A 15,670-nucleotide genomic window follows, 5' to 3' on the forward strand; every position below is an offset into this window, starting at 1 on the left:
TCTGTGATCAGCAATTTTCAAGTCTTGTCACAGATTCTCAATGGGATTTAGGTCTAGACTTTGGCTGGGCCATTTAAACACATGAATAGGCTTTGAGCTAAACCATTACATTTTAGTTCTGGCAGACTATTTAAGGTTGTTGTCCTGCTGGAAGGTGAACCTGCTCCCCATTCTCATGTTTCACTCCAGAATTGTCCTGTATTTAGCTATTTTCCCATCAACTCTGATCAGCATTTCTATCCCTGCTGAAGAAAAGCTTCCCCACAGCATAATGCTGCCATCACCATGTTTTCTAGAGGGGATGGTATATTCAGATTGATGTGCAGTGTTAGTTTTCTGCTATACATAGCGTTTTGCATTTCGCCTAAAACGTTTTTTGGTCTCATTTGACCTGTGCACCTCCTTCCACATGCTAGATGTGTCCCCTACATGGCATTCTGCTAATTACATACAGGACTTCTTATGACTTGATTCTTCCACCTAAGCTGTGGATCTCTGCAGTTCCTTCAGAGTGACCATGGGCCTCTTGGCTGCTTCTCTCATTAGTGCTCTCCTTGCTTGGGTTGTCAATTTAGATGGACAGCCAAAGGTAGGTTTGCAGTTGGGCCATACTCCTTCCATGTTTTGTATTATGGATTGAACAGTGCTGAACAGAGGGATGTTAGGAGCTTGGGCTATTTTTTTATAACCTAACCCTGCTTTTCTCTTTTCTACAACTTTATCACGGACCTGTATGGTGTGTTCCATGGTTTTCATGATGCTGTTCGATCCCTAATATTATCATACAAACCTCTGAGGCCTTCACAGAACTGTACTTATACTGAAAAGTAATTACACACAGGTGAACTAAAATTAATAATTTGATGACTTCTGGAGGGTACTGAGGAATTTATTTACAGGTAACAGACTACAGGGGGCTGAATATAAATGCACATCACAATTTTCAGATTGATAGTTTTTAAATATTTACAAAGCCATGTGTAATTTTCTTTATACTTCACAAATACTTGCTACTTTTTGTTGATATATCATATAAAATTCCAATAAAATGCATTTAAGTTTGTGGGTGTAATGTTAAAAAAATGCGGACAAGCTAACAGGGTGTGAATAACTTTTCATGCAATACCATCAGGGAGGCATCTAATTGACTCCAAATGTATTCTGCAGCAAAACAAGGACCCCAAACATACAGCCAATATTATTAAGAGTTATCTTTAGCATAAAAAAAGAAGGAATCCTAGAAGTGATGTTATGGCCTCCACATAGCCCTGATCTCAAATTAACAGAGTGTGTTTGTTATTATACCAAATGATAAGAAAGATTTGTGCAAGCCTACATCAACAGAAGATCTGTGGTTAGTTAGACAAAATGTTTGGCACAACCTCCCTGCTGAGTTCCTTCCAAAACTTTGTGTAAGAGTACCTAGAAGAATAGATGCTGTTTTGAAGGCAAAGGATGGTCAAACTAAATATTGATTTGATTTACATTTTATTTTGTTCATTCACTTTGCATTTTGATAATTAATAAGAATAAACTATTAACACTTCTATTTATGAAAGCATTCTTACTCTGCAGCATTTTTCCCACACCTGCTTAAAACGTTTGCACCCTACTTTTTATGTCTTTTTAAATTGCAATATTAGACTTTGGAGATGTTTAGTTGAGATGATGGGGATCTGTAGAGCCACTTACGTCATCTTTAAGGAGTTAACCTGGCAGGGTCACTCGTTTAAGGAATTCTTGGTCTATGTTCACTTTCAACCCTTTGCCCTGTTTTATTTTAGACTCTGTGCTATAGTGTGTATATCTTATTTTTCACTGGTCTCACTGTTAAATATCAAAAATAGCAACAAGAAGAGGAGATAAAAACTCCCCCAAAAATGTATTATAAAATGTACTTACAGAAAAAAAGGGCAACCAGTCTAGTTAGCCCAGGCCAACACATCTAATGCACAAACAGGATGCAGACAAGCCTCTCAACATGATGGACACTTCACAGGTGCAAGGTAAATTGCACACTAGTGGCGTGCATAGGGCACTGTTCATCACCTATTACCACGCCCTTACTATTAGATAATAGTACTATTATTATCTAATAGTAAGGGCGTGGTAATAGGTTGCTGGCTGGACACCATGCGCATACAAGTGTGAACAGTGCCCTATGCGCGCCACTAGTGTGCAATTTACCTTGCACCTGTGAAGTGTCCATCATGTTGAGAGGCTTGTCTGCATCCTGTTTGTGCATTAAATGTGTTGGCCTGGGCTAACTGGACTGGTTGCCCTTTTTTGCTGTGAGTACATTTTATAATACATTTTTGGGGGAGTTTTTATCTCCTCTTCTTGTTGCTATTTTTGATATTTATCAGTGTAGGGACCCGCAAGCGTGAGGATCCGTGATGAGGATTGTGGGCTTACGTACATTGGCCAATTTACAAACTAATGTCTCACTGTATTGGATATCGGTTTTGATGTGAAGTACTTTTTGCTGATATGGATGCTTTGTGCCTTTCATGATAGTTAATAGTTTGGTTCTTGAAGGGGATATTTTTCACCCCTACTATTTGGAATCTCCTGGTGCAGTAATCTTCAGTCTATGCGCCAGATCTCATCTGCATACCTTAACTGACAGTGATTTGATGAGTAGGCTTTTGTGGTGTGTCAAGAACGACACCAAGAAAAGGAGACCAGTAGGGACCAGTTAAATAGTATGGTCCTATACTTGACTCTGTTTCATACAATCTGGGAACCGGAATCAGACAAAATAAAAAGATCATGTCACTGATGGGAGCAGGCTTGGCTTACCTTACAATGAGTGACACCGGTTTCTTGATTGGAAGTAGCAGAGCAGTTACCCACACAAAGATGTGCTCCCAGGAGCAGCGTAAGTAATAAAAGTATATTAGAAAACTGCTTGTTAGGAAAAGTTAGAACACTTGAAAGGGGGTAAAATAGTAGTGGAAAACCCCTTTAAGGCTTCCATACATATGAGATAAATGTTGGCTACTCTTTTGTCTCTCCCATACACAGGAACGCTCAGCTCGGTCAACTGCTCCATTGTTCTCAAAAAGAGAGTTGCTGCTAAACTCCAATGATGGCTTAGTGGAACAAAAGGATCGTCCACTGAAATTCAGAAGACCGGATATTTCTCTATCGCAACATCATCTGTTGGTAGAGAGTTTTAAGGCCACCATACATATTAGACAGTTGACAGATCCCGCCAATATCAGTAGGTTCGGCCAACTTTTGTCTAACTAGTATAGGGAACCTTTAGCTTTAGGGGTACTTTCACGTTGCGACATCGCTAGCATCAGCTAGCGATGCCGAGCGCAATAGTACCCGCCCCCGTCGCACATGCGATATGTGGTGATTGCTGCCGTAGTGAACATTATCGCTACGGCAGCATCACACACACATACCTGGTCGGCGACGTCGCTGTGACTGCCGAACAATCCCTCCTTCAAGGAGGAGGTGCGTTCGGCGTCACAGCGACGTCACCGCAACGTCACTAATTGGCCGGCCAATAGAAGCGGAGGAGTGGAGATGAGCGGGACATAACATCCCGCCCACCTTATCCCTTCCGCATTGCCGTTGGGACACAGGTAAGGAGATGTTTGTCGCTCCTGCGGGTTTACACACAGCGACATATGGACCTGCAGGAACGACAAACAACATCGTACCTACGGTCGTATCGACATTATGGAAATGAACGACGTTACACAGATCAGCGAGATTGTACGCTTTTGTTCTCATTCATTGTTCCACCTAGGATTTACATGTTGCGATGTCGCTACCGGCGCCGGATGTGCGTCACTAACGACGTGACCCCGACGATATAGTGGTAGCAATGTCGCAACGTGTAAAGTACCCCTTAGTCTCAGGAGCCAGGATCCCCTAACTACACTGTGGCCTAGGTCCGCATGGCCCCTACTATTGCTCCTTAGTTGAAGATTCTTAGCTAATTATCCAAAAAAAGTCTTGAACCTCTCAAAAAAAAATCATATTCATCCTTACCAATCCCAACAGATCCAGTTTAAGTGCTTTCTCAGTTCTTGCTGTCCTCTTCTTTCTGGTCCTGTCCTTGACACATTGAAAAACACCCAATTAGGTTTTCACTGGCTATGGTGGGTCACCTTTGTGAATGGTAATTAGATGAGTGGGCTTTTCTGGTGTGTCAAGTACAACACTAATAAGCAGTGTAAAAGTGTGTAAGCCGTGGAATAAAGGTATAGTCTTATACCTACTATTGTTCCATATAATTGGAGCTCCTTATCACTTTGCTTTTAGATAGAAGCAATGAGGGATTCATATGAAGTCCCAACAACTAATAAGATATATTGAAGACAAGGTACCTTGTATCATCAGGAGTTTTAAAACAAATTTCATTTTGTACCGCTATGCTCCTTTTATGAATTTACATACTGCCACGCAAGTGTACACCTTTGTCACAAGTGTCTCTCATGCTTGAGAGACTTGTGACAGCACTGGGACCGGAGCTTCACATTGCTCTGTGATTTTAAATGGGTTTTGCTTTCTGTTGGTGCAGCAAGGGTTAAAGTGTTATTCTCATCTCCATGATCCTATCCTAATATGTAGTATGTGTAATAATATTAATATTAGCAAACACTGTAACTCCAATTAGAAATGTAGTATAGTTCTTCTGATTCACTATATCGCGTACCTCATGTTCAGGGCATTGCAGGACCTTAGGTATCCATGGTTACGACCACACATATACTCACAGTTAGTTAATAAGTTGCTAGTGGTCATAACCATGGATGCCTAATGTCCTGCAATGTACTGAATATGAGGTAAGCAATATAGTGAATCAGGAGAACTATACAACATTTCTAATTAGAGGTTTTTGCTGATATTATTATGTATTATTATAGCGTCATTTATTCTATAGTGCTTTACAAGTGAAAAGGGGTATACATAATAAAAACAAGTACAATAGTCATGAACAAATACAACACACACTCTATTACAGTAGGAAAGAGGACTACACCTACTACATATTGAATTAGGATCTTGGAGATGGGAATACCCCTTTAATGACATTTTCCTTGCTAATAGCTCCGGGTTGGTTCACCTTAAGTGCAGCTGGTTTGTGACCACTCTCATCACCTTTAAATAGTCACATGATCCATCACCTGATTCCAGTAACAGAATCTCATTCTGTTTCTGACCACCGTGGAGCGAGGAAATTTTCTAGGCGCTGTTGGTGTTACACTGCTGAAGCTTAGCTGTTGCATTGCTACATTTTGGAGCCTAGTCGGAAGCAGCCTCAGTGTCTGGCTGCAGCAGTGAAGTTTATTTGTATATCCTTTTGTCCTCCTTTTCCTGTATGTGTTATTACTGTAGTAGTGATGTCTAGCATACTCACTGGCCTTGCACTATCCCAGGGTCTATGGAGAGACAGTAATGGACTAGGCACGTGACAGTGACGAGTACAAGGACTCATATAGAGACGTTAAGGGAGGGGACCAGACACAGGTTAGAGTCAGGAGGTGATCCATCCCCCACTTCCTATTGTCAAGGTCCTTCTCTCCTTTACCATCTCCATTGATACCTGTGTATCTTGCCCAACAGTTGTTGGTCCATGTGCATCTGTCACTCCATTTGTAGGACATTCACCAATCCGAGCGTGACAACCTTATATATTTGGGGCTTTTTTGATGTTGCAGAGTTTCTCTGGCATTTCTGCACCAATTAGCTAAATCAAGTTACTTCCATTTTTTTAGTATTTTGAGTGCATTTTTTATACATTGTTTTCATTGTGATTTTTTTTTCTGCTGTGGCTTTTGTCTCCTTTGGCTATTTCATATTATAAATAAAACTGCTTTGTTTTAAGCCCGCTTTAGACGCTGCAATGTATCTTACAATGTGTCGGCGGGGTCACGTCGTAAGTGACGCACATCCGGCATTGTAAGTACATTGCAGTGTGTGACAGGTACGTGCGATTGCGATTGAACGTTAAAACGTTCATCGCATACACATCATACCTGTCTCTAGAATTGCACGTCAGATTGTTCATCGTACCCGGGGTAGCACACATCGCAGTGTGTGACACCACGGGAACGATGAACAGATCTTACCAGCGTCCTGCAGCTCCCAGCCCACAATGCGGAAGGAAGGAGGTGGGCGGGATGTTTACGTCCCGCTCAGCTCCGCCCCTCCACTTCTATTGGCCGGCTGCCTCCAGGAAGTGGACGTTCACCTCCCACAGTGAGGTCGTATGGACGGGTAAGTATGTGTGACGGGGGTTACTCGTATGTGCGGCACGTTCAACAAATTGAACGTGCCACACATAAGATGGGAGCGTTGCAAATCGCATACAAGATCGTATGCGAAATTGCAACGTGTAAAGCGGGCTTCAGAAACTACCAGTTACTTAGCTTTGATAAAATTTTCGTAATAAAATCATGCGGTTTTACTTAATTTTCCCTGTGAAAAGGCACTAAAAATGCATATGCATTTTTCATCTATGGATTTTCGTCATGCCATTCAAGTCTATGGGGAAAATCAAGAAATAAAATCCATATTTACCTCTACAGAAATTTTCATGTTGCTGATTTCAAAATCACTCCGCAAGTCAGTTTATACATTGTTAACCCCTTTATGACCGCCCACTGTAGATAAACGTCGGCACTTGCTGGGCTTTGTGCAGCACTGTTGTTTTTCACAGTTGGCGGGTATGAGGGGATTGCAACCTCCAGAGTCCCGCAGGTGTAGGAATTCCGATGCAGAACGCTAGTTCTGACCGGAAACATCATAGGGACCTGAATGGATCAGGTCCCATTGATATTATCCCTTTGCTATCTTCAATATGCCTCTATCATTAGCCGCTCAGTCATATAGAAGTTTGTGAAAGAGAGTGGGCTCCTTCTCACTCCCCTCAGGCACTCCCGTGACATGATCATGGAAGAGCCGAGGGTCATTATTGCAGCAAGATCAAATGATACCTGACCCCTTAACTTAACACCTGCAGCTCTATCTCCCTTACAAGAAACGTTTAAATTTGCTTGGAAAGATCATAATTTAAAATATTTAGGTGTATACTTAACAAAATCATATGATACACTTTATAGACACAACTTCCCTGCTTTTTTTGAAATACTAAAAGCTCTACTATCTAAATGGTCAAAGCTACATCTTGCCTGTTTTGGATGGGCAGCCGCCATTAAAAATGACTGTTCTTCCAAAATTCTTATATTTGCTTAGACATTACCAATTGCAATATCAAGATCAACAATTAGGAGGTTTCAATCTGTACAAGTTCCTGTGAAGCTATAAACGCAATGAAATTTTCCATTTGGTCTTGTTGGATACCATGGAAAAGTGAACATTTGCCTTCCCAGATATGTGGAAATATTACCTTGCAATCCACCTTAGATGTATTCCAACCTGGACTACCCTAGACACAAATAGCAAGTGATCAGAAATAGAAAAAATTTGGTTGGCTACAATTCATCCAAACGCCTTCCTGTGGCCCAACTTTAAAATATCAACCTGCTGGGACCCATGGCCTTCACAAAAAATAACTGGATATTAGCCACTAAAGTCTTCCACTTCCCCTAAACCCCCAATGACTCTATTTCTCTTTACTCCATTGCGATAAGATAGCTCAATGTGAAAGGTAACTACAGCATATATTAAAGCCTGACTCTTCTCTTTTGCAATCATAATAGACGCACTCACTAATTCTGTGCTATTCTTCCCGACCCTGATGGAAAAGTTTCAGATTCCCTCCTGAGCCTATTTTACGTATATTAGGCACCTCACTGTGACATCCATAAAATTTACTATGTTTTCAAGACCAACCCCATTCAAATGCCTTTGCAGAAAAGTAACCTCAACGATAGGTTTAATCTCAGACATATATAACATACTTCTTTCACATAATATAACCAAATACTTCTATATGACCAATTAGGAATCATATCTGGGTAGAGAAATCCCATGCCTGTGTGGCAAATTATATGGACAAAGGCAGCTAAGACCTCTCTATATACAAAAAGAAAACCAATTCAAAATATGAATGCACTCTCATCAGACCAATACTGGAGATGTCTAAGAGCAGTGGGGACTCTGCCCTACATATTTTGGGATTGCGAGATTATCTCTCGATTATGGGTTGAGGTTCGTAATCTTGTATACCAAGTACTGGGCCAGAGGGTTCCATTAGATCCGTTTACTTATCTGCTAAATATCCCACCCTGGGAATATGGGTAGGGATTCGGCCAGGTTACTCCTACATACAGTGTGACCACCCATATTCTGTCCACCGCCATTAACATGAGAACGGCGGCAGCTATAGGCATAGAAGTGGTGTCTAGGTATAATAAAGTAGCTATGCGCTACGCAATGACACCACCTATAGCGCCACCTGGTGGAAAACAATGGAGTTAGCATTTTTATCTCGAAAACGGAATGAGATAGAGAAAAAAAAGTGAATTACAAAGTTGTAGGGCATCATCAATTCAATACGAATCGATACCTTGCATATAGAAATGCTATGATTAGAACGTGTAAAACTCACAAGGCTGCGGACGTGAAGCGATACCTCATGGAGACCTTCCTACAAGTCATTGGGTATGGTGGCTAACCTGACCCCATTGGACTTCTTTCTGTGAGGTCACATCAAACAGCAGGTGTATGCGACCCCTCCACCAACATTGCAGAACCTACGACGACGTATCACAGATGCTTGTGCAAACGTATCACCTACCATATTGCACAATGTGCAGCAAGATACAGTATGCTGTCCAGAGTCCAGATGTGCATTGCAGCTGACGGTGGCCACTTTGAGCATCAAAGTTAAATGAGCGCCATATGCATGACCAGCATTCAATGTTTTGGGGGGGGTCATGGGTTTCATATAGCATTTCTGTATGCAAGGTGTCGATTCGTATTGAATTGATGATGCCCTACAATTTTTTAATTCACATTTTTTCTCTATCTCGTTCCGTTTTCAAGATAAAAATGTTAACTCCGTTGTTTTCCACCAGGTGGTGCTATAGGTGATTTCATTGCGTAGCACATGGTTACTTTACTATACCTAGACACCACTTCTATGCCTATAGCTGCTGCCGTTCTCAAATAATGGCGTTGGACAGGATATGGGTGGGCACACTGTATAGTGACCTCGGCAAAATGTCTCATTGCATTGCGCTGGAAACAGAGCTCTTCCATATCAAGACCTACGGATAAGGACAAATGAGGCGAGAATAGTGGAATACCTAACCACCTGCATTAACAACCAAATGGACTTATTCCATCGGGTATCAGCATTGTGGGATCTCTATGTGGCCGGATTAAGAGATAGAAAGCTCAAGAAACAGCTTCTCTCCTTTTCACTATATCTCAGACACCCCTTGCCTATTTCTTGGTTTTCCTTTTCTCGTGTCTTTCCCGTATTATCTATGTTATTGTCGTATTTTTATTTTTTTCTAGCATTGATATAAAAATCTTTAAAATAAACAGTTTTAAAAAAAGTATGGTGGCCTGTTAGACCCAGCCAGCAGCAAGGTCTGACATGCGATTGCTAATCTGACACTGGCAGTATAATGCATTGCCAAGCTATTGCATGGCAATGCATACCAGCAATCAAACTAATAAAAGTTAAAGTTCCATAGAGGGACTAAGTAAAAAAAAAAAGATTAAAAACAAGCAAAAAAAAAAAAGAGTAAAATATTAAAAAAATAAAATCACAAAAAAACAAACGAAAACATTATACAGAATAATACACTTATCTATATAAAAATAAAATAAAACAAAAAAAGTACACATATTTGGTATTGCCACATCCAGAATAACCTTTTCTATAAACCTGTCACATTATTTAACCACTTCAGTGAACAGCTTAAAAAATAAATAAAAATTTGGTAAAAAATGTTTTTTCATCATACCACTGAAAAAAGCAATCAAAAAGTTTAACATAAATAAAAATAATATTGCTTTAAACATCATCTTGTCCTGCTATAAACAGAGCTGTATCGCCACTTATCAGTAGAAATATAAAAAAAAGTTATAGCTCTGAGAATAAAGCAATGCAAACATTTTTTTTTTCTAAAAAATGTTTTTATTGTGTACTAGCTGTACTACCCGGCTTCGACCGGGTTAATAACTGCTGTTAACAAAATAGAATGTATTAACAAAAATGTATTCTGCACACAAAAAACACAAAACAAATAGATATAAATGTAATTATAATGTCTGTCTCCCTCCCCCTCTGTATAGATCTCTCTGTCTCTCTCTCTCTTTGTCTGTCTGTCTCTTTCCCTGTCTGTCTCTGACTGTCTCTGTCTCTTTCTCCGTCTGTCTCAATCTCTTTCCCTGTCTGTCTATCTATCTCTTTCCCTGTCTGTCTATCGATCTCTGTCACTTTCCCTGTCTGTCTCTTTCCCTGTCTGTCTCTTTCCCTCTCTTTCCCTGTCTGTCTCTTTCCCTGTCTGTCTCTTTCCCTCTCTTTCCCTGTCTGTCTGTTTCCCTGTGTCTGTCTCTGTCTCTTTGTGTCTGTCTCTTTACCTGTCTGTGTCTGTCTCTTAACCTGTCTCTCTCTTTCCCTCAGTTTCCCTGTCTGTCTCTTTCCCTGTCAGTCTGTCTCTTTGTCTGTGTCTGTCTCATTGTGTCTGTCTCTTTCCCTGTCTATGTCTGTTTCTTACCCTGTCTGTGTCTGCCTCTTTCCCTGTCTGTCTCTTTCCCTGGCTGCATTGTGACACGTCAACATTCCATTTAAGGGCGTGGCTGCGCATTCTTCTGAAGTTCTGGCTGAACTGTGGCTCCCAGCTCCATTCGCTTTAATGGAGGCAGGTTTTTTGGTGAATAACTGTAAAGCGCGGGGTTAAAATTTCCCCTCAAAACATAGCCTATAACGCTTTCGGGGTCCAGAAGTGTGAGTATGCAAAATTTTGTGGCTGTAGCTGCGACGGTGCAGATGCCAATCCCGGACATGCACATGCATGCGCGCGCGCACACACACACACACACACACACACACACACACACACACACACACACACACACACACACACACATTCAGCTTTATATATTAGATTAGCGGCAAAACATTAAAAATATTGTATAAACGTGGTATTGCTTTCATCGCAGTGATCTGAAGAATAAAGCTGTCTTTTTACCTCTACTAAGGAGTAAACGGTGTTACAAAAAAAAGATACTGAATTGCTTTTGCATGTTCATTCTGCTGCCAAAAAATCGGAATAAAAAATTATCCAAAAATGTTATGTGCCCAAAAGTGGTACCAATAGAAATGTCATCTCGTCATGCAATAAACGAGCTCTCACATAACTGTCGGCAGAAATCTAGAAAAATAATAGCTCTCAACATATGTTGATGCAAACCCTTTTTTTTTGTAAAAAAAAAAACGTTTTTAGTGTGTGATAGTAGCCAAACATAAAAAAACCTAAAAAAATCTGGTATCACTGCATTTACATCTCCCTGAAGAATAGAACTGTCTGATCACTTATACCGCACGTTGATTGACGTAATAAATGAAAGTGATTCTTGACCTGCTGCTGATTTATTCATTCTACTTCCCAAAGATTGCTGTAAGGCTTGGCTAACATTTTTCCTGTGCTCTACGCTGAGCGCTTACATGTGAATCAGACAGACTCATTGACAGAAGATTCCGTATTTTGGACTGTGTCTACCTATGATCCGGCAGTGTCCATCTTTTCAGTGGTGCATAAAAGTACAGTTAACAAGTTTTGTGCACTTCTGAAAAGGATACAGCTGAACATAAACTAAAAAGAGCCCAGTGTAACTGTGCTCCCTCATTATAGTGAATGGAATACTAGGGGGTGTCACCTGAATCACGACATTCTGAGATTTAGATGGAAACCCCTAAGGGGTACTTTGCACGCTGCAACATCGCTAGCCAATGCTAGCGATGCCGAGCGCGATAGTACCCGGCCCCGTCGCAGATGCAATATCTTGTGATAGCTACCGTAGCGAACATTATCGCTACGGCAGCTTCACACGCACTTACCTGCCCTGCGACGTCGCTCTGGCCGGCGACCCGCCTCCTTCCTAAGGGGGCGGGTCGTGCGGCGTCACAGCGACGTCACACGGCAGGCGGCCAATAGAAGCGGAGGGGCGGAGATGAGCAGGACGTAAACATCCCGCCCACCTCATTCCTTCTGCATAGCCGGTGGAGGCAGGTAAGGAGATGTTCCTCGCTCCTACGGCTTCACACACAGCGATGTGTGCTGCCGCAGGAATGAGGAACAACGTCGTATCTCCTATTGGTGCGACATTCTGAAAATGTCCGACGCTACACAGATCACCGATTTACGACACTTTTGCGATTGTTTATCGGCGCATCTAGGCTTTACATGCGACATCGTTACCAGCGCCGGATGTGCGTCACTTTCAATTTGACCCCGACGATATGGCAGAAGCGATGTCGCAACGTGCAAAGTACCCCTAAGTTAGTGCTTAGCATAAAGCACAGGATAAATGTGATCCGAATATTATAGAAAAAATTCCCAATGAAAGCTTCAACTCAATCCGCAAAAAAAAACAACAAAAAAAAAAACAAGTCCCCACTCAGATCTGCCATCTGTCAATGGAAATATAGGGTTTTTTTTTACATTATTGGTAACACAAAGACTTTGAAGACTTTGAAAAGGCACTATGTCTCCCCCAAAAGAAATCCAGCAAAATCAGCACTCCCAAATCCAAATGCCGCCCTCCATTCTGAGTCCCACAATGCACCTAAACCATATTTAGCGTCCACTTTTGGCATTACTGTAGTGAGTAGTGCCCCCTTTACAGGGTGCGTTTCTCCAGAAGTATAGCACTAAAATGGCCGATTTGCAATTTTCACTCAGCAACTTCCACTGCTTGTTTTTGTTTCTGGAAAACACCCATGAAGTCAAAATTGTAGCTAAATTCCCAGAGGGGTATAGTTTCCAAAATAAAGTCACTTGTGGGAAATTTTGCTCTTCTAGCACCTTTAGGCTTTACAGTCATATGAAAAAGTTTGGGCACCCCTATTAATGTTAACCTTTTTTCTTTATAACAATTTGGGTTTTTGCAACAGCTATTTCAGTTTCATATATCTAATAACTGATGGACTGAGTAATATTTCTGGATTGAAATGAGGTTTATTGTACTAACAGAAAATGTGCAATCCGCATTTAAACAAAATTTGTCCGGTGCAAAAGTATGGGCACCTCAACATAAAAGTGACATTAATATTTTGTAGATCCTCCTTTTGCAAAAATAACAGCCTCTAGTCGCTTTCTGTAGCTTTTAATGAGTTCCTGGATCCTGGATGAAGGTATATTTGACCATTCCTGTTTACAAAACAATTCCAGTTCAGTTAAGTTTGATGGTCACCGAGCATGGACAGCAGGCTTCAAATCATCCCACAGATTTTCAGTGATATTCAGGTCTGGGGACTGGGATGGCCATTCCAGAACATTGTAATTGTTCCTCTGCATGAATGCCTGAGTAGATTTGGAGCGGTGTTTTGGATCATTGTCTTGCTGAAATATCCATCCCCTGTATAACTTCAACTTTGTCACTGATTCTTGCACATTATTGTCAATAATCTGCTGATACTGAGTTGAATCCATGCGACCCTCAACTTTAACAAGATTCCCGGTGCCGGCATTGGCCACACAGCCCCAAAGCATGATGGAACCTCCACCAAATTTTACTGTGGGTAGCAAGTGCTTTTCTTGGAATGCCGTGTTTTTTTTCCTCCATGCATAACGCCTTTTTGTATGACCAAACAACTCAATCTTTGTTTCATCAGTCCACAGGACCTTCTTCCAAAATGTAACTGGCTTGTCCAAATGTGCTTTTGCATACCTCAGGCGACTCTGTTTGTGGCGTGCTTGCAGAAAGGGCTTCTTTCGCATCACTCTCCCATGCAGCTTCTCTTTGTGCAACGTGCGCTGTATTGTTGACCGATGCACATTGACACCATCTGCAGCAAGATGAAGCTGCAGGTCTTGGGAGGTGGTCTGTGGATTGTCCTTGACTGTTCTCACCATTCTTCTTCTCTGCCTTTCTGATATTTTTCTTGGCCTGCCACTTCTGGGCTTAACAAGAACTGTACCTGTGTTCTTCCATTTCCTTACTATGTTCCTCACAGTGGAAACTGACAGTTTAAATCTCTGAGACAACTTTTTGTATACTTTTTGTATCCTTCCCCTGAACAACTATCTATATATATAATTGCCTTATTCTGTCTGTCTGTCTGTCTGTCTTGCTCCAAAATTGTGTCCTTACGGTGACACAAAGCTGATTGGCCGCTGGGCTCGCCATGGCCCCGCCCCCCCGCACGGATTGGCCGCTCGCCTCGCCTCGGCTCCTCCCCCCGCATGGATTGGCCGCTCGCCTCGCCTCGGATCCGCCCCCCCGCACGGATTGGCCGCCACTCACACTCAGACTCAGACGCACACTCAGACGCACACTCAGACGCACACTCAGACGCACACTCAGACTCAGACTCACACTCAGACTCACACGCACACTCACACTCAGACTCAGACGCACACTCACACTCAGACTCAGACGCACACTCACACTCACACGCACACTCACACGCACACACGCACACTCACACGCACACTCAGACTCAGACACACACTCAGACTCAGACACACACTCAGACTCACACTCAGACTCACACTCAGACTCACACTCAGACTCACACTCAGACTCACACGCACACTCAGACACACACTCACACTCAGACTCAGACTCACACGCACACTCAGACGCACACTCACATTCAGACGCACTCTCACACTCAGACTCACACAAACACTCACACTCAGACTCACATGCACACTCACACTCAGACTCAAACGCACACTCAGACTCACACGCACACTCACACTCAGACTCACACTCAGACTCACACGCACACTCAGACTCAGACTCACACGCACACTCAGACTCACAAGCACACTCAGACTCACACGCACACTCAGACTCACACGCACACTAACACTCAGACGCACACTCACACTCAGACTCACACAAACACTCACACTCAGACTCACATGCACACTCACACTCAGACTCAAACGCACACTCAGACTCACACGCACACTCACACTCAGACTCACACGCACACTCACACTCAGACTCACACTCACACTCAGACTCACACGCACACTCAGACTCAGACTCACACGCACACTCACACTCAGACTCACATGCACACTCACACACACACTCAGACTCAGACTCACACTCAGACTCACACGCACACTCAGACTCACACGCACACTCAGACTCACACGCACACTCAATGCCGCAGACACACAACACCCAACACACAAACACCGCGGCACACACAAATATACGCACATACCGCACAACACACACATTGCACAAAACATACCTCCCCCCAAAACACACACACACAAACCGCGCAACACACATACACAACGATACAGACACACAGCGCTCCACAAATAACGACACACAACGCAACACACAAACAACACCGCTCTCACCCCCCGCTACACCCAGACAACACCCAGAACATGTACAGCCCCTACACAAACACTTGGTAACTACACACAACAACATCTATATATATATATATATATATATATATATATATATATATAACAAAAATCATACATTAACTACACAATACGTAAATTCTAGAATACCCGATGCG

This window comes from Anomaloglossus baeobatrachus, chromosome 4, assembly GCF_048569485.1.
Source record: "Anomaloglossus baeobatrachus isolate aAnoBae1 chromosome 4, aAnoBae1.hap1, whole genome shotgun sequence".
Classification (NCBI taxonomy): Eukaryota; Metazoa; Chordata; class Amphibia; order Anura; family Aromobatidae; genus Anomaloglossus; species Anomaloglossus baeobatrachus.